Source organism: Odontomachus brunneus, unplaced genomic scaffold, assembly GCF_010583005.1.
Source record: "Odontomachus brunneus isolate Ranch 3 - 2012 unplaced genomic scaffold, Obru_v1 Obru_scaffold_047, whole genome shotgun sequence".
Lineage (NCBI taxonomy): Eukaryota > Metazoa > Arthropoda > Insecta > Hymenoptera > Formicidae > Odontomachus > Odontomachus brunneus.
In genome coordinates this window covers 1,286,595-1,306,036 of record NW_022639497.1, presented here as the reverse complement: position 1 = coordinate 1,306,036, position 19,442 = coordinate 1,286,595, and the positions used below count along the sequence as shown (strand labels likewise).

Genomic DNA, 19,442 nt, shown 5'->3' with positions numbered 1-19,442 from the left:
AAAGTCGTAGCTTACGAATCAATCGTAATGTTGGTAAAATCTACAAATCGTAATTTTATTGACAACTTCTAATTAGTCGTAAGATTTACGAAAAATCGTAGACATTTACGAGTTATCACTTCTTATATGAGTTATATAAAATTGCAGATTTATTCATAAGTTCTTACAAATCTTACGAGAACAAATTATGAGTTTTGCGATTTTGTCTACAATTGTAGTATAATTTGCGTAATTTTAACACGTAATTCTAAATTCGAGTTTGTATATAATTCTAAGCTCGAGTTTGTATATCTTAAGTTTGTGTAATCTGAAACAAGTTACAACTACTGGTACATAGTGACCTATATTGCCATTGAGACGACGCGAATTTAACGGTAGTTACACACGTAATTGCGCGCGAACATTTACGTGGACGATCGCTCCACGATAAATAAACTCCTCTCGCGTAATCGCGGGTTGTAGTCGCGGACGTGAGCAGTAATCCACTGTGTGTCGAACGTTCCGCCGTAGTCACGTCGTAACATCTCGAGATTTAAGACTCGTCACTGTGACTGTCGCGATCCTCTTCATCGTCGTTGTCGCTGTCGTTGTTGTCATCCTTGGTGAGTAACGCTGATTCGAGAATGACACTTTCTCGTCCATCGAGGAAATTATCGATTTCGTAATCGCGCTCTTCCGCGTGGCCATTAGATTGCGGGGGTTTTTCGTGGCTCTACCGTGGGTCCGTCGTTATTAGCGATGAGCGGTGCAAATTTTCACGCGTAACAGCGTCGCGATGAGATAAGCGCGTGCTCATAAAGTTACGATCAGACGACGGAATAGATGTAATCGCCTAAATCGTTCTCGTCGATTTTCTCTTCCGCGCCTGATTTAGGTACTGCGCGTAATCGGCCCCTCGGACACTCTTTACGGCGCGATCTTTCCTCGTCTCGCCATCACTTCGAGAGACATCGGCTCGTTCAATGGTGATAAGCGAGCACATCCACGATGACATCTTGCACGAGTCTTTGTGACACTCGAACACTCGCGTTTTCCGTATTTATGACATAACCGCGACGTTCCGCTGCACACGTTCATTTTTATGGAGCGTCTTAGGAAATAATGTGCTCGGCGAAGAAAGGTGATTTGTAGTACTTGTTCGTTCTGGTCGCCTCGTAATCGCGATGTCACTTGCTGTACGTAAACATTCTTTAAACGAGCCTTTCGCTCGTTGAGTCTTGCGCAATTTACATGCGACTAATGACTAATGACTTTGCCATTTACTTGCCAAATAACGTGGAGATTAGCGAAGTTCTGGAGGAGGAAGCACGCGCGAGAAATTGTGGGACATCTTCGCGAGTTCCTCATCGAAAGAAATAAAATTTTGCCCACAGCGGGATCCTCTTGAGACCACAATTTGGTTAGATTAACCGAATGTTTGAAATATGAACGAACCAGAAATTCCGGCTCAAGCAACCAGAATCTTGTTAACTAGAAATTTTGTTTTCTTAACCAGAATCTTGTTAATTTGAATGAAATTCTGGTAATTTCAACTAGAATTGTGCACAAAGTTATTTTTGTATTTGGAATCACAACATATTTGTTACGCATGATTTGGTTAGCATTACATATTTCTTATTTGTGTCAAGTATACGTGTTATTGAGAGAGATAACACATAGCGGCAATGAAATGTTTTGTTTGCTATTGCCAAATATATATTTGATTAATCCCATTTTGATCCAATTGGTGCACCAAAATTGGTGTACCAAAATTTTGTTTTGACAACAAAATCCTCTTTTCAGCATAGTTCGCTCATATCTCATCAGACGTGTGGTTAAGAAACTTTTTCCTTTCACGGCGGTCTGAAACCGTTTCTCCACATAAAACATCGCTCGGTTTATTATGTATACTTCGATTCCGCTAAATTATAGGTTTAGCAGGTCTATCTTGCCTTATCGCGCAGATTGTATCGTAACTCCTTTATGCATGGGAATAACGAAATGCGCTCATGAATCCCCCTTAGACACGGGGGATGAGCTAGCAAGTAGACCAGAAAAGTAAACGAGCCGCGATTTAGTCATCGCGCGGCGATCTACCTAAAGCCAAAAAGTTTGCGGTAATTCACGTTGCAGTGGCAAGCCGCGAAAACTGGAGTAATGGTTATACGCGACTGCCCCGAGAAGGTTGCTCAATATCGTTGCGTGGCCCTTCGCCTTTTTCTATTGATTTTACGGCCAACTTTTACGATCGCTCTAGCCGTACAGCGTGTGCATTGCGTATATGCATTGTCGCGAAACGAACACCTCGCGTGTGCAACCTTCGTTGCATTCCGCGATGAAATCGCGCAACGCGATCATATCTATTGTTCACTAATGCGCATTATTAAACGACTTATCGCGACGGCGATGTCAATATTGCTAAATTGGAGTTATGCCACAAGGAAAAAAAAAATGAAAAAGAAGAATGCATTGCGTCGCGGGCGCGCCGTTTATCGAAGATCTGGGTTAAGTTTCTACGAGTATTTCTAGATTATCTAAGTGAAAGTGTTATGCGCGGGTCCTTTGTTAAAACACGCCTTCTTGATGAAGGGTTAATGAATTTGCGCACGAATAAATTTTGTATCGCTATATTACGAACAACGCGCGCGCGCGATTACGTTCGACGTTTCACTCTCTTATATATTTATTTTCTTTAGCGCAATGTATCTCGGAGATACTAATCAATTTTTCGCGTAAATACAATTATAAAAAGATATTCAATATAATGTAAAAACTTAATGTTTTTTCACGTGTAAAAATCATACGTGTTTAACGGGAATAATGTTTCTTGAGCGTTAGACCTACTAATGAAAGAGATCGTTACGCTGAGAAAATTGGAAATTCGAAATGTAAAACTATATTGCGATCAGATAGCGCGCCTGTCGAAAGGCTAGAAGCGAAGTTACGCATCCCCTTAGACCTATCATTTCCCGAAAGACGATTTTGCGCTCTCATCGATTCGACTGTCGTCACTCACAATATGAATTCCACAGTCGAAAATTCCAGGTTTTCTATAGCTAGAAAACGGTACCTAGTAAACGAGTTAAATTACGAGTGTAAAAGCCGTTAATACTGGTTGAGGAATATCCATTCCTAACGGATTCGACAAGGTCAACGGAGGCGCTTGACGCCAATCTCGGCGAAACGGCGAAGTCTTATCTCGCTCGGTCCCGTGTCGTCTGGTCTGTCTCGCTCGGCGCCAGCCACAGATGGTCCACGATCTCGAACGGTACTCGCTACAGAGAAAGTCTCCGGTCGGGAGAGTGCGAGATAAGGAGGGTGGGATCAGGTGAAGGTGCTGGCGGCGGCGGGAAGGAGGAGAAAGAGAAAGAGAGAAACGCCGGTATCGTCCGGCCGGCGGTTTTCTCAATGAGAGAATTCCGACGACGATGACGAAGGTAACACGGCGCGGTGGTGATGGCAACGGTGGCGGCAGTGGTGGTGGCGACCGCGGGCGGATGGCTCTTCGAGTTTAGTGGGTAAGTGGGTCGTCCCGTCCGGTTAATTACCGATCAGCCGCGATATACGACGTATCGCGTCACTATAGCCGGAGCCCGAGATCGCCGTCGTAGTCACGTCCGTACAACACAACCCGTTCTATGACGGACTCATTCTCCTCTCGTTCTCTCCTCTTGTTCCACGAGCTTTTTTACGTCAATCCATATGTATTTCTTCCGTAATTGTCATCCTTTCTCGCGACTTTTCCTCTTTCCGCGCTTCTTCTTACTTTCAGGACTCATGACCGCGAGGTCGAAATCTAAATTCATTTGAGATCGCTTTTTTCGCCTCGCGTTGTTAAATCTCGCCTGGATTGATCGTTATTAAAGTACTTCGACCGTCTGTCGGCAGTACTGACCTGCGATTCGTGTCGAAATCAACAGGATCGTAAATTGCTTAATACGATTATAGATATATAGATATATTTTGATGTATTATGATTGTATTTTTATTTCAGATTAAAAGTCCTTCTATCATTTTGTGATTCTCCGACCGATGAAGGAAACATCTATTGCGTTCGATTTTCTTATCTCCGTGTTCATTTGATATTCCGCGACTAGAGTCGATATATCGAACAGAGGCTGATTAACCAGTTAATTGGTAGAATTGTTGGTTTTTATAATAGCCTGCGATTGACTTAATTGCAATCAGAAAGTCAATGATTCGCGGTCAACGTAAGATATTGACCGAATTACAACCGTGTCAGGAAAGCAGATACATCCGCATTTGGAAAAACGTTGGAGCTGCCATTAGTCGGCGTGTACGCGTATGTGCCACAAGTCCGACAAAAGGACAATCCTATCTTCCGCTGAGCGTTTCGTGGTCTGGTTTGTGAACATCATTCTCTTTGCTTTATTTTGTTGAGTTGTCACATAGCATCTGTTTACATCCGCGAATAAATTACTGTACTGACCTTTCTGTTCTCAATTATGACTTTTGACACGGAGAGCCCCTTTCGAGAGTTTCTTCCTTTCCTTTAATGTTATCTTCTTGTGACGATAGCAACTTCTTAACTCAATAAGCAAATGCTGCCGAACATGAGGCTATTAATTACATTTTTGTGATGCAAATATTTAATTATAATTTGAATATGCAAAATTTTTCAATGCACTATGTATCATCTATATCGTGTTTGATGTTATTAATAATGTATCTATGATATTATAATATTTATATACTAGAGGAATATGTTATATAAATATGTGTAGTATATAATAAGATATTAATATTAATTAACATTAATTTCTCGTCATTATTTATTTCTCGTTTCAACTATCTCATCTTATCGATCTCATCTGCTCCACTAATTTTCTTCTCATTCTTTTCAAAATATGTGCATTTTTATGTTAATTTTTTAATTTTCTTTTTCTTCACCGATTTTCCGTTCTTTTTGATATTGAGCTTTTGAGTCTTCGAGTTTACACTTCTTTTGTTTGTAATTGTGTTACTCCGCCAGGATATCCTAAACTGTTATATAAACTAGTACTCTCTATACTATTTTGTTTTATTTGCATATATAAGTCACGATTTTTATCAGAAGATAAAAGGACGTGTCTGCGGGCGCCATGAATGAAATACTCGACCTAGTTACAATACTTGAGATTTCCTTGCTTCCTATCGATTAAGTTTTCCTTTGCAGTCGATATATATGGCGAAACAATTTACAACAACGCCAAACGGAGGCTCGTTAGATCGATAGAATATCATACTACAATCAGCCGTAAATTGTCATCGCTCGTGAAAGAGTTTTCAATTCCTCGCTATCTGAGTTATCGAGGTGAGAGTCGAGGATGAGCGTGCTAAGTAGGTAACGTTGCTTCGGCCATTAATGCGACGTGTTACACGCCTTCGATGATTTTTGCGTGTATTCAACGTCAAGAGAATTCCTATCTCTCGATATCATCTAATGCTGCTTCTCCATCGTTTTAATTTCATATTTCCATTTGCGTGCGCGCGTACGCGTGTGTGTATGTGTGTATGTGTGTGTGTCTGGTAATTTAATCTCGTATCTGAGTGCGAGAAAGAGTTTTAATCAGTCGGTGCGAATGCTTTCGGCTACGTATAACACATCGATGTTTATACTCTCTCATGCACATCTACTTCAAAAGTAACGGGAATGACTTCCGACGTTTTGCCATCTTTTAAAGGAATTTATCACGAATATGATCGTCGAGGTGTGCTCCTTGCGTGCATGCATCTGCGCATCCGAGGAAGTGGAACACGAGATCTTCGGTTTCTTCTCGGATTCTGGGGGTTAGTTCGAGTTTTCTTCGTTATGGTGTTACACGTAAAGAGTGAATTCTTTGCTCATACCCGATATTATCAATCAATATTATACAGAAAAATTATTTTTGTATATTTGGAACTAAAATATTTGATACCTATGATTTGGTTGGCGTTAATGTGTCTTTTACTTATGTCAAGTAAGTTGTATTAGTGAGAAAGCAAAACACTTTACATTGACGGATACAATTGAGCGTCAGTCAGCTTGGCAAATTAAACAGTCTCGCCACGTGAACATACGGAGAGGATATTATAGTTTCGTTTCGTAGAAATTTTTTCCAGTTTTGCTATATTTCTACGTGCTATGTTTAATGTAGATACAGACTGTCAATAAGATTTGTCTTGTCAAGGAATGTGTATAACGCGAGAAAACATATCCAAAAGATGGAAAATATTTATTCGCGTTGGATACTAATAACACATATTTAATTTATAGTAATACAAAAATATTTTTTAAATAAGAAAACATACATTTTCTTAAAACTTTAGCTTTTCATAAAAGCAATTGTTTATTCTGTTCATACAAACGGAAGAATTTTTAGATTTAAGTAAATATATCAGTAATCGCCGAATAAATATTTCTTATTTTTTAGATATTTCTCCTGTTAGTATAGAAAATTTCGCTAGAAATGTTTACTAAAAATTTTTTAATAGCACATTTTAGTTTTTAGAATATATGAAGAGTATATGCGCAATAAAAGGATAATCAATTACTACAGAATGTCGATGTATCCCTCGACTATAAAATTATATTTTAGTAATTAGAGTAATTTTTGCTATAACATTTTTCCCGTGTAGTTCTTCGTGTGACACTTATACGCAATAATGCGATATAGTATACTTCTTATAGAAGCTTCTCTCCGCAGATCGTAACACAATTTTTCAGGATCTCTCCCAGTGATTTTTCTCCACGCGCCCCAATTACTCACGCGGCCCGGAAATGTTGCGTCGCGGAAGAATGGAACTTCTTTCTCGACTTGCTCGTTCAAGCGTCTCTATTGTAAAAAAGCACGCGAGTATATAGTTCGTTAATTTCTCCATGGCTGCTGTGAAGCGTGTTCTTGCACGATCGAAATGTATCAACTTTTAAGAACCGTTTTCACCGTTTCACGAAAGTAACGACGGCACTTATCTAGAAACGGCGCCGGTTTACGATGATCAGCTGCGTGGCAGATTTACGATCGTGTTAACGCAATGGCGATATTAGCGCAGACGCTACATTGTTTCGAGACGACTGAGACGTAGGAAATACATGTAACCTCGGAAATATCTCGACTGAACCGTTAAAGTAACTCGGATAAAAGTGACGTTGCAGCAATGTACCTCGCTGAAAGAAAAAAACTTTGCTGTCGAAATGAGAATTTCGAACCAAAATCGTATCAAATATTTCAGTTGCAAATATAAAGATAATTTTTTCAGATCACGCAATTCTTAGCCACCGTTATAATGCTGATTTTTTAATATTCATTGGATAACTGGCGACACTTTTGACGACTTTATAAGCATTATTGCGTTATCTTTGTGAAATACACCGGCCTTATTCTCTCGCGCTTATTCCGATTGATCGCGTAATAATTCGCAATATGAATTCACGTCCGATTCGGAACGAAATGTTATCGCCCTGATGAAAGTGCGGATTTGACAAGCGGCACCAGGTCGTGTTCTATTTTTCATTGATTCATTCAGCGAATGTGTTCTCAGTGAATAATCTCTCTATGAATATATTTAATTTATTCTCCCGCTAGAAAAAAATTATATATATAACGAAATTTGTTTTCCTGAGTGATTGCGTTGAGTAGCATTTCTCTTCGTGGGAGCGTAAGAAAATCCGATAATCGGTCGCGGCCACATTTCTCTTTTATGAGGAAAGTAGAGATACATCTACGCGGATTCGTAACATCGTGAGCGCACCTTTTTCCCCGAAATTTACGGCCGCGGTTAATTGCAACCCGGGCAATATTGTTTTCGTCCGGTTGTCAGAGGAAGCGAGGGTATAATTAACGACAACGTCGTAAAACTATTTACCATACGACGGCGGCACTAGCAGTTCCGTTTTCTTCGGCGGCCGGTCGGCAGAATTTTTAGGGGACCTAATTGCGAGGTGCGCGATTCCATGGTCTCCAATTCGACGCTCTAACGATTTACGCGCACCACGCTATACCGCATCGGTCGAAAAATCACGCCTGGCTTCTTGTCCGATGTGAAAGCACGCTTTTTGGCCGCTTTGTTGTTGCTACATTGAAATCTTCTATGTCGGCTACGTCGATCTCACATCGCGCGTGCTAACGAAGAGGATGTATTATCACGAACGAGTAGGAAACTAATTAGCGCGATCTTCATATCTCATTCAGGACAGCAATATTATGTATTATATGTTAATCTGTTCGCTTTTACCATTACGATGTATGATATTCGATGTACGTTTTTAAACACGGAAAAAACAACTCGGTAGCTGAATTCCGTTACTTGATCGGATAAAAGTTCTCGGTCGTAGGAAAGATTTCTGCATACTGAAGAAAAGATTTTGTTGTCGAGACGAAAATTTCATATATTCTCTGAGAACCAACATTTAAAATGGCATCAACCTAGAGTTTGGTAATTGCAACGAAAAAATTTAATTGTCGCTTGTGTGTTTCGCTTTTTCACACTCTATTTGGCATAAGGAAAAACATAGTAATTTCAACCAAATCGTATATTTTAGTTCCAAAGATAATTTTTTCAATGTAGGAGGTTTCTGCTCAGCCGATTGTTCTTAGTTATCTGAACCAAGTTGTAACGCAACTGAATGTTTAGACTAATGTTCTCGGTCACAGTGACAGAAATATTATTTTTCGTCAACGAGTTTTTCATCTGGTCCCCAATCAGTTAACTGAACTGAAATTGTTTTTTTCCGTGTAAATATACTCTGGAATACAGGGACCCAGTTGTTCCCCTTACATCTATCTCAAGAGGAGAATGAGTTTGCGTTTCTGCGAGACTAGAGAACTGGGGCCGTATTCTTGACGCGTATTCGAACGTTAAACACGCCATTCTCAGGCTAAGCAACTTTGTTTGAGCGGAACGCTCTTATAAGAAAAAAGGAAGTTGGAAGCTCAAAAAAGGCTTACTTTTAGCGTTCGAGTACGCGTCGAGAACACGGCTCTTGTAAGGATAAAAAGTTATTTGCTCTCCTATTTAGCATGGATTAACGTGATTTGTCCGAATGGAGACAACGCGTCAATACTCTGTCGAAATGTTACGCTCTTCAATCGAGACATTTCAGCCTTGACCAGCGTAGAGTACTAATGAAGCTCCGTCGAGATATATCACATAACGAAATTTTCTACTGATTCCTCATGTAAACGCGGAATGTGTTCTTCCTTTCTCTTAACACTTTCTACGCGGCGACAATTAATGATGCCGAGAGTGCGCTTGAACTTGACTTGGTGATTACTTGATCGTCTCGGCGGTGCTTAACGAGTTGAGCAGAATTTTAACGGCATATTACTGAAGTTAACAAGCTTGAAGAGATCGCAGATTGAAACGCTTACGAAGATAGTTTCTATATCATATGTTGCATTTATTTCGTGCCAGATTAACATCAACGTTCCTGCGGAAGCATTACGATCGAAAAATGTACGGCTCACAATGGTGCATTAGTGCACGTTGACTGCGAACTGGAGTATTTCTTGATTTGGGGCTTTTGCTACACGGAATGTGTGTTTTAGCGTCCGGATTGAAACCGCGTTTTTCTTCGTCGAAAAATTTCCGATGTTTCGCGAACAGTTCACTTCATCAGGAGGAGCATTCTGATATTGAGACACTCCTCAGATAGATTCTCTTGAAGCGAATATTTGTTATCTATGTCATACATCGATAATTTGTTATTATTATTATTAAGTGCTTGATTCCATAAATTATTATATACGTCATATAATGACGCGATTACGATATAAGCGTATACCGATATCAATACTTCTCATGCTAAACACTTCAGTAGTCTGTTGCGTTGCAACAACTTCTCTTTGCGTGAGAATTTTTTTCGTTCAAGCATTAAACAGCGATAGAAATAAATGCTGGCATAAATGTTATGTATAACCTAATCTAACCTTATACTTAATTACTGAACTGATACATGAAGTCAATAATCGTTCGCTGTGGAATTGTTTAATAGGAATAGAATACATTATTTCTTCTTCAAGGTAACATCGCGAGAGTAGCTCCTCATTTCCTGATTAGTGGTGCGCAATATCTAATCGTCATTTAATTAGCATTTTCTCGCGGATCTACAAATCCATGTATTTTATTGGGGAAAAAAACAGTGTCCTCACTACAAGATGTTGTCATTGCGTGTTAGGAAATATCGTGCTCGAGTCACTTAAGTCCGTCTATAATTAACATATCGAGTGTAAGTAAAAAAAATTAAACATTTAAATGTATCGTGCCATTGTATACAATCGAGGCCAATCAAATATTATTTATATATATAAATTTTATTTATATATATTTTATATATATATATATATATATATATATATATATATATATATATATATATATATATATATATATATATATATATGTAATCTGTTAGTTTAACTGTTATATATAATTGTTAGTTTTACGAGTATTACAGTTAAGCAAATAGCACACAGAAAAACATAAGTAGTAAGACTTAAGCAGTAAGAAAATTGATCAATTACAATCGATTATTCGTAGACCATAAAAAGAGTAATCAACTGTAGTTGGTCAATTTACTTACTGCCTAAATCTCACTGTTCATGTTTTTTTGTACGCCACGGCCCTTGTACTCGACTGTGAAATTGATACAGGTTTTCGTTTTGTTGTACAATAAGAAAAAAATGCCTGGTACTTGTAATTGTAAGCATATGGCGAAATAATTGCTGTAAGTTATGGTGAAGAAAATAATTTCTTTTATAAAATGTTACTGTAATCTTAGCGATAACAATCTCTCATATGCACGTTGCTACACTTTCGTATTAGAACAATCAAAAACTATGATTGAGGCTAGAAATAACTATAATCTCCGTTAGATCAGCAATTTTTCTCTCACAAGAAACATTCGCGAAGTGTGTGTCTCCGATTTCGACGAAATTTGGCATATTTATAGAGTGGCCAAAAATAAGAGACCCATATTTTTTTATTGGTAATGGTTTAGATTTAAGAGGTAAAACAACTCTTCAAAGTTTTACCCTCTTTTTGCTATCTTTGTAACTATTGGAGATAGAAAAAAGCTTTTTAGGCAAAAGTTGTACGGTTTTTTATAAAAAATAAAATGGGCTAGGTTAAGAAAAAACAAGAAACGTCGGAGTATTTATATTGTTACATATCTATATCGCGTTATAGCATAACAATATAATACAGATAACAATATACAGATACAGATAACAATATACGCATACAGATAACAATATAATATTAACAAAAAGATAATATGATCCAAGTTTGAACACGACCGCATGTTTTACACGAAGATTCGTACGTGCCGCCGGCATCTTCTGCACAGACCTTATTATCTACCAAGGAAAATAAATTGCTGGCAACACGTACGAGTTTTCGTGTAAAACGTGCGGTTGTGTTCAAACAACGTTGGATCATATTATCTTTTTGTTAATATTATATTGTTATCTGTGTCAACGCGATATAGATATGTAACAGTATAAATATTACGACATGAAACGTTTCTTATTTTTTCTTAATCTACCCCATTTTATTGTTTATAAGAAACCGTACAACTTTTGTCTAAAAAGTTTCGTTCTATCTCCAATAGTTACGGAGATAGCAAAAACGAGATGAAACTTTGAGGAGTAGTTTCACCTTAAACTTGAGCCATTGTCGATAAAAAAAATATGGGTCTTATTTTTTACCACTCTATAAATATGCGAAGTTTCATCGAAATCGGAGACACACACTTCGCGAACGTTCCTTATCAATATATATCTTTTCCTCAGGGTCTAATTAAATCGGGCTAAATGAGACGACAATCTTTCTGTATGATTTTATTATTCTCACCTACGTGTGTCTAATGTTACACCGTGGAGGAGAGAGGATCTTTTTTGTATATCACGAAATAACAACGCGTTATTAAGAAACTGGCTCGAAAATGATCTAGGGACCTTGTGCCGAATGTTAGAGTATGTGTCAACACGATTGTGTAAAGAGACGCATTTCACGTGGCTGGACATGTACGTGAAGTGTCACGTTGAGGCAGATAGTTGCCAGTGCGAAAAGAGCGAGCGTAAGGGCATATATGTGTACACACTAAGCAGACTTTGCTATCGGGAGGAGATTGCATGGGTGGTTTCCACACTGCTACCTGCCGGGTTATTTACCTTGTGTCGTGCGCCAAAACACAAGAACACACGCCGTAACGACGATCTGGACACTTTGAATTAATGTTCCGGGTGTTCCCAATGACTGCGCCGCTAATGACCGCATTGCGGGACCGCGTGATTTGATGCAACGCAACATTTGAATTGTGCAACGCGAGCGCACCTTAATACAATTTGCGAAATTTTATGACGGCCCGTATCTAGAAACATATTACACGGCTGTGCGCTTCTACATCCCCGAAAAAGAAGAAGATATAACGGTTCGTTAGAAGCCATCGCTTCGTTTGGAAATGTCGCGTACCGCGCGGAAAAGTGGTTTCTGCGAGATGAGGTCGAGCCGATATTGGGGTCACGTGTGATGATCTTGGTCACCAGGACGTCGCGTTAATCGTACGAGTCAACGCGAAAATTCACGATCCGAATGCCTAGCGGCGATCTCGCAGAAGAGTCACGAAGAGCTTCGAAACGAACGTTCGGAGAGGGAAGTACGGATTTCCACGGTTTACTCGTCTCGATCCGTTTAAGGAAGCGGCCCAATTTCTCACGGCGGAAGTTCGTTACAGGTCGTGTTCGATCGTTCTTGTTCTCGCGTGATCGTCCCGCGCAGCTTCGGCTGTTGTTCCCGAATTCCGCGGTCGATGCGAACAATCGCCGCTCTTACCTTTTCCCGCTCTGTGCCTCAATGGAGATCGGTCTTTCGTCTCTCGAGGAAATCAGCCGGCACACTGTGCACTTCACACTCCTGCTCTTCGTCACCGAAGCGATCTCCTTACGTACGTCGTGCTCAGCGTCGCCGCGTCAAATCGAGCTAACGGAGCATTCGCGACGCGCTCACTCGACTTTCGCACACTGCTCCTCTCCGTCGATGTCCTACCGTCGCCGGTACCGATCGCGAGCGAGTGCCCCTTCCGGTAGGCGAAAGGTCGCTGATGGCTCGCGAAGGGCGCCTCTCTCGACCACCCTACGCCGACCTGTCACCTTGACGAGGTCGAGGTGTACACGACAGCTACGTGCTGCAGCTGCTACATACACGCGCCCGCGATCGCATACGCGCGTTCCTCTGTACTCAATGGTAGTCGGCGTAGGTCTCGGTGTCGCACGATATCGCAAGGTCCCGAAAAGGCACGCGAATTTAACGTGCACGCGTACGTTGTGCGTACGGTGCTTGCGTGTGGGCGCTATGGGTCCAACGGCCGATGCTGCGAGAATAATCCACGCCGCGGTATGTTCGCGGCTTAAGTATTGGTTAACCAAGTGGGGTTCAAGCAACGTTAGAGCGCAAGGAGGGGCTGCACCGGGGGGGCCTACAGGTGATCGTCTGCGAACTCCGCGCCACGCTGAGTCAAGGTCGCTTCTAGCAGATCGTAGTCGTTCGCCTGCCGTTCCGTCTCGAGTCGGGGAAAGGTGTCTTCTTGATGACGGACTCAATGAGGTACAGCCTCGAGGTCAAGGTTAGCCTCGAGTCGAAACTGTCGTCGCTTCATTTTCTCAAGAATCGATCGCATTATTTTTTGTTTCCTTGCAATTACACCGAACGTCTCTTCGCGTCTTTCACTGTACGTCATATGCGTGCGCCTTCTCATCCCAGTGGACTCATTTTCGACCGATCCGTGTCACGCAAAGGGAACCTTAATTCCTCAAATTCTGCGCTCATGATTGTTTATCGCCGCTTTTGTAATATCTGTCGTTGATGTGACAAATAGCATAATATGAATCATATCATTTTGCAAAAACGTCTGGAAAGTGTTTCAAAACGTTCTAAGGATAAGACTGTCGCGTATTTTGTTACTTGAGTTGGGACGTTTCAGAATTTCCGGGAAGTACCCTATCGTTTCTGGTTACTCATGGTTTCTGGTTAAGATTTGAAGTCACCTTAATGTTAAAACGTTGATTGCTTTACCAGATTCACACGAATGATAGAAGTGAAAGTTCCGTACGAGTTAAACGTTGGAAACGAACGGGACTTTATCGACTTCATTTTACAATGGAGAATTCATTTTGACGGAGCTTTAATTTTACGGAGCTTTAATTTTGTCTGTGCGACTAAACATCGAGAAGAAGCGTCGTAAAAAGTGCCGTCAAAATTTGAAACTTCATGCCAAGTGATGCTGATTGTCGGCGTTGTTGTTTACGAGATACTCGATGATGATTTAAAGTTTCCAAGAAAGGCAAACATCGTCGTGTACTTCCCGTTATTTTTTTGCGCGTCCTATTCGGTATCGTCACGACGATTATAAGTATATTTATTGCAATTACTAATAAACGCGCATTACGACTGATATATCTGGTATGAAAATAAACGAGATACTACAAAGAATAAAATAATAAAAGTGAGGATCAATACATAACGTCTACAGCAAGCACACTACTGTGGCTACGCAGTAAAACTCTTATTTTGTACTATGCTAATTTACAATAGAGAGATCGAAGGCAAAAACTGTGTCGCAGAAGCACAACACAATAATGTTAACATCAATAATATTATCATGTTTTTTTCTCATATCCGATTTAATCGCACGTCGATATAAAATATTCCATGCTGCATACTCGGATTATATGGTTCTCGTGTTTTTCAATGACTACGTCTTTTCCTGTTACCTTTTTATGAAAACTATAGTTTTTGCGGTGATTTTATTTGCATACGCGTTTGTCTCCTGTAATTATCCTCGGGATACATGTATTGGCACATTGATATTAGCGGGAAACAATTTTGACGTAATCAGTTCGAGGCGTACGTTCGAGAACACTTCTCGGATAAGACAATGTTTACTAACGAACGTAGAAAAAAAGCATAAATTTTATCATATTTTGTTCGTATTCCTTCGCCTCAAGCTAATTAATTATTCGACGAATCAAAATTATAAAAAAAATAGCACTTTGTACGCGGCTATGTTCGATAAATACGTGACGAAGTGTTGACGTTACAGTTAAGCAAAAATAATCTGAAAGGAGAAAACTGTATAAAACAGACGACGCAGGAGTAAATTTCCGAAATATATGGTTTCGATTACTTCAAGTGTAAACGCTTGAAGTAGGAATCGTCGAGGATCCCACTCGTTGAAAATCAGCATCAATGCCGAATGCGAACGGATATAAATCTTTGACGGATATAAATTGATCTTGGTACATGTAGTAAAAAAACCATTACAAGATAATGAAAAAAATGCTTGAAAATACTTAGAAAATATATAGATATATTTTAAAGACTAGATTGTATATTAGCGGGTTATGTAAAAAAATTGTTATGTCAATAAATCTTAAGGTGTCAGCGTAATATTTACCTAATCCAAAAGTTCCGCAGCTTATATATAAAACGAAAGTGTGGATGCTCTAAACAAAAAAATCTTGAAGAATATTGTTGAATTCCCGATAAATTCCTTTAGATCTAGAGGCATTTTTCTGACGCCTGAGTGATATGTCTATTGGAGTTTTACATAATTATTTATGTATTATTCTGCGACATAATCATTGACATGTAATAATTAGTCGTTGATAGTTACGTAAGTTGATATACAGAGTGTCTCACACTCTTCTCCGGAAATTTTGTGGAAACGTAGAATAGGTTGAGGTGAACATAAAAGTCCTATACCGATATTCGCAATAATTATCAAGATATTAATTGTAGAAAATTTATAAATGATCATGCAGATAAATGAGTTATAGTAGCGCCATCGTGTACTTATACTTTAAGTGAAATTGAACAAAAAAGTCCTCTACCATTTTCCAAATAATCACATAGATTTTTAATTATTAATTAAAAAAGATTATTACACGATTTTGCATGATAATGCACTCATCTTCTTTAATTAATAATTAAAAATTTATGTGATTATTTGCAAAATGGTAGAGGACTTTTTTGTTCAATTTGACCTAAAGTATAAGTACACGACGGCAGTCGTTGCTATTATAACTCATTTACCTTATCCTGCATTATCATTCACAAATTTTCTACAATTAATATCTCGATAATTATTGCGAATATCGCAAAACGGTATAGAACTTTTATGTTCACCGCAATCTGTTCTACGTTCCCACAAAATTCCCGGAGGAGAGTGTGAGATACCTTGTAGATACTGTCTCAAATTCAATGACGTGCAATATAATGCTCTTAATGCGATATATTGCTAATATATCTGATAAACATAAGATTTTAAATCGCATCAAGATTCTGTCAAGACTTTATTTTCTTTCTATCAACCGGGAGTGGCAACTCGTGAACCGCGCGTCAGCATCGAAGCAGATTGAGGCTCATTGTGAACTCCTTCTTTCAACTCCCTCGCTGGACCTAAGGGTTACTAAGCGCATGATGTACGATCTGATATTGAGTCGCATTTTTAGTCAATTCTAATAGTTTTCTGCAACCCCCACATCTTCGTAAATATCGCTAAGACAAATCTCGGTCTCTTTTTCCGCGTATCTTTATTATAATTTAGTATTTAGAGTTAATTTAGAGGCTCTGTAATTTAGAGTGATCTTTTGATAATTTTGCGTTTGTAATAATCGGAATCTTGTAGCTGAAGGCAGCGTGGCTAAGCCAACTATTTCTAAATCTAATGCTATTATGTCATAATATCGCTTATTTTTATGTAGAGGAAAGTAGCGACATAGGCCTCCTAAAGCGACATATCAATTTTATTTATATGATTTTTATTGATGAATTATGTAGATTAAACAGCGATAATTATCTTTTTATTCAATATTAAGTTTTTCTTGAAAAACTTTATGAGAAAAAGATTTGAAAAATTTTATGAGAATGTGTCTTAAAATGACATACCTACAGTATGCGATATAGGTGCGATACTTTGTAACATATGACATATAACCTGATTCTAACTTCCAATTGTGACGTGATGTTTGTTTATTTTAAAGTTTAATTTTATTCAGTTTAAAAATATAATATATGTCAAATATGAGAAATGAAAAAGATGGAAATGCCAAAGATATGTTTTTATTTAATTATATTTCCCTTTTGTAATATTATATTAATGAACTATTTATTATGAAATATTATCATATATGCAACATGTTATATAACTTTCAATAGGTATGTCGCTTTTGGCACTCATTTTCTTTGAACTCCATTTTCGTGCGTTTTACAAAAACATTTTTTATTTTAAATCTAGAAATAATTTCAGTAAAAATATGATATTATCCGATTGAGGGTACTTCTAATTACATGTATATGTATTTACATTTATGTTTTGAGCTCTACATTAAGACATAACCTCTAAAAACAAAGTGGTATGTCGCTTTTGGTACTTTTAGTCTAACAATTTTTGTGTAACTCGTGTTATTAATTGAATTCTTATTATTGCAGTTATAACGATTGCCAGTCACGGGCAAAGTTGCTTTAAAATTCCATCAATTTGATCTTTTCTTTGTTTTTTGTGCCATATTAAGCAGGATTGCGCAAAAATCCTGTCATAATATATGGACGAATAATAGTTCCGGTATATATTTGGCATTCGCTATTACCATCCCATATTTCTCTTCTTCCTTTCATTTATTCCTCGTTTTACTAAGGTTAATTATTATTCCCAACCACCCCAGGACATAACAATATTAATCTCTTATATATCCCTCTCTTAATGTACTCTTACTTTTCTACTTTCTTTTCACAATGATATTTTGATGTTTTAACTATCATATCTCATATCTAGTCTCTTTAAATATATAAGCATTGAGTTTATTGCAAATTTCTCTCTCTTTCTCCTTTTAAGTGTGTGGTAAATTCACGCTTATGTGTGTGTAAAATTAGACATTTTATATATATTTTATTTTATATGTATGATTTGGTTTTCTAAGTGAAAATGTGTGGCTGCACAACCGAAAACGATGAATAAAAAGGATTAATTCAAGTTTCACCAGAATATTAAAATGATCTCCTCTTATTAAACCAACTGTTTTATTGTATGTCAGGTACTAAGATGATAAAAGACCGAGTTTATCTCGTTTTTATCGTAACGGTTCGCGGAATCTTTCTTTCCAGCTACGTTTACAAAAATTGTTCGAAGCTGGAGGCGGTCACGATAAGTCGGAAGCAATACATTAGCATCCATATGTACGATTTTTATTACGGCTGAACTTATTGAAGAAAGAACACACCAGACATATTTCGCGACATGTTTACCTTCGTTTGGAAGCTGCGACTAAACGAAGTCTGCACCATTACCATTTAAAGTAAACAAGTTTTTATCTGTTCTAACTGAAGTAATTGTCACTGATATATGCGTATGCAAATATCCTTCTTGCGAGCGCAAATAAAATATAAAGTATCAGAGCTGGTTTGAAATATCGTTTTCGCTTTTTCGATTAATAAATAGTTATGGAAATGCATATCTATGAGTGCGACTAATAGATGGGACTGATTGAACATTATTATCGACCCTCCTAGAGTAAGACACTTATGTCTATGAGTAGATATTTTAATGTTAATCGATAAACTAGAGCAAAAACACTGCAATTTTATATAACTTATCTTTTTCTGTTTTTTCACAAACAATAATTTTCATACAAGAAAAATTGCATATATGCATTGTAGATGCATTAATCGTTCTATGATTGCAGTTGCTCACGTAAAGCAGCTAAATAATTATCGTGTTATGATAAAATTGTTAGTGCTTACTATTCTGTGGTCTGAACGCTCATTAAATGAAAGATATAATTTATAACAATGAGATATGATTTTGCATATAAACTGTTGCAATTTCTAGACGTGGACGCACAGTGTAAAAAGAAAATGATTATAAATGCATATTTTATTCTGCACGGGAGTTATTTACTTCATTTAAGAGAGATAGGGAGAGAGAGATGACGCTCAATGTAAAATTATGCCAGTCTCGTTCGAATGGATACATTATGTAGTCATGTCTCTCAGCATGACATTGGTGAATATAGATATATTTAGAATAAAAAAAAATTATTTCAACTATTTCCGTACGACAGAAACTGCACTGATTCGATATAATTCGTTATAATTTGCTTTGGATATCTTCTGATGTTTTATGCAAAAATGTAGATAAAAAATATGTAAAAAAGAAGTTTTGGTGAATGTATTTTCAGGTTCTGAATATTCTCTAAAATTCTTGTGGTTTGAATAAAAACGACGTGATTAAGAGCCCGGATGCAGGGTATATTTTTTATTTCTCCTATATAATAAATAAAATAAACAAATGCGGTATGCGTTATGAAGTTCTTTCACGTGTATATATATTAAAATAAATTATTAAAATAAATTATTAAAATAAATAAATAAATAAATAAATATATATATATATATATATATATATATATATATATATATATATATAT

At 37.8% G+C, this 19,442-nt stretch overlaps 2 protein-coding genes across 2 annotated transcripts in view; one reads left to right on the top strand and one right to left on the bottom strand.

Moving 5' to 3' along the window:
- The window catches only part of LOC116844896 (elongation of very long chain fatty acids protein AAEL008004-like), a 29,912-nt gene extending 16,565 nt beyond the window's left edge, over positions 1 to 13,347 (bottom strand). Inside the window, exon 1 of the mRNA XM_032817023.1 lies at positions 12,793 to 13,347. The gene's annotated coding sequence lies outside the window, so the exon portion shown is untranslated. The remainder of the gene's footprint in view (positions 1 to 12,792) is intronic.
- Positions 496 to 19,442, top strand: part of LOC116844895 (elongation of very long chain fatty acids protein AAEL008004) — a 54,097-nt gene continuing 35,150 nt past the window's right edge. Inside the window, exon 1 of the mRNA XM_032817022.1 lies at positions 496 to 602. The gene's annotated coding sequence lies outside the window, so the exon portion shown is untranslated. The remainder of the gene's footprint in view (positions 603 to 19,442) is intronic.